The following is a 1,333-nucleotide window of genomic DNA, read 5'->3' as shown; positions in this document are numbered from 1 at the left end:
TCTTCCCAGTGCCCCTGCTATTCTCTGCTCAGCACAAGAGACCCAGGGCTGTGGACAGGCTTATGAAGAATGTGGATAGCAATGAAAGAGCATGTAGTAGCCCACTGAATCCTCACAACAACCCTGTGAAGTCAGCGCTGCCATCATTTCTTTCAGGCAAGGAAAATGAGGCAGCATTATTTAGTGACTTGCCAGTAAGTAGAAGTGATGGGATTCACAGCTAGGCAGGCTGGCTCGGAGCCTCTGCCTGGCCCGTAGGCTACAGTGCCTTCTCTATCAGCAGGTCATCATGCTTTGCTAGGAACGGGAGTGCGTTCTCCTGGCTAGATGTATCTGCACCGTTAAAAAGCAGAGAGATGCACTCACTTTGGCAGCACATAAACTCAAATTTGGAATGATACAGAGAAGATTAGCATGTCCCCTGCACAGGATGACACTCAAATTGGTAAAGCATTCCATATTTTTTTTTTAAAAAAAGATAAAACCAGAAAGGAGTACTTTGTGCAACATGGAGGCATACCCATGTCACCCAACCAACGGAGGTGGATTCGGGTTGGAAGCCCAAAGGTATTTTGTTCAGGTATTTCTGTTTTCTGGCTGAGGGGCTTTAGGCAAATAACCAACCATCTCAGAATCTCAACTTTTTCACCCACAGAATGGAGGGGACAGTGACTATACTATACCACATTCTCAGGGGTATGGTGGATCTGATGAGATAAGGAAGGTGAAATGATCAGGTTTAAGATATTATTAGGGTTTGAGCATGGGCTTCACACTTGTTGAGAATGAATTTGGGACAGAGACCTCACTGGCGTTCACCTCACACCACCAGGCAGCACCTAGTCCTTTGACATCGAAAGCCAACTCTTTATTTTCATGCACTGCCATCACCTAGGCTCTGCTCGAACCTCTGCAACCATCTCTAGCAGGCATCCTGCCTCCATTCCTGCCAGTGCCCCACCCAACTGCTGCCCGTGACTAGTCTTACTGCTATTAACCCCAAGGTGCCACCTTCTATGGCCTGGGTCTGGAGGGTGCCACAAATGGGCCGAGCCAGGTGAGGCAAGTATGCAGTTATGATAGCTGGACCCTATGTGGCTCATCCAAAAGGGACTTGGCTACTTCACTCCTTCGGATTATCTCCACAAGACCAGATCTTCCCATGATTAAGGGGAAGCTGGAAATCTGGGTAGTATGTGAAATGTAGGTCCGTATTTTAAAAGGTTGGCTCAAATTAAACACACACGCACACACACACACACACATACTACACAGGCCAAACAAAAGCCATCTGCAGAATAAACGCAATCGGCCAGTTTTTTACTTTACTGTG

At 47.2% G+C, this 1,333-nt stretch overlaps 1 non-coding gene across 1 annotated transcript; it reads left to right on the top strand.

The window, feature by feature from the left end:
* The first annotated feature begins 358 nt into the window (after positions 1–358).
* On the top strand, positions 359–465 carry LOC121474840. Its single transcript, XR_005983553.1, has one exon. It is a non-coding gene; the product is annotated as a U6 spliceosomal RNA (small nuclear RNA).
* Positions 466–1,333: the final 868 nt, after the last annotated feature.

Source organism: Vulpes lagopus, chromosome 1, assembly GCF_018345385.1.
Source record: "Vulpes lagopus strain Blue_001 chromosome 1, ASM1834538v1, whole genome shotgun sequence".
In the NCBI taxonomy this organism is placed as follows: Eukaryota; Metazoa; Chordata; class Mammalia; order Carnivora; family Canidae; genus Vulpes; species Vulpes lagopus.
This window is presented reverse-complemented; position numbering and strand designations above follow the sequence as displayed.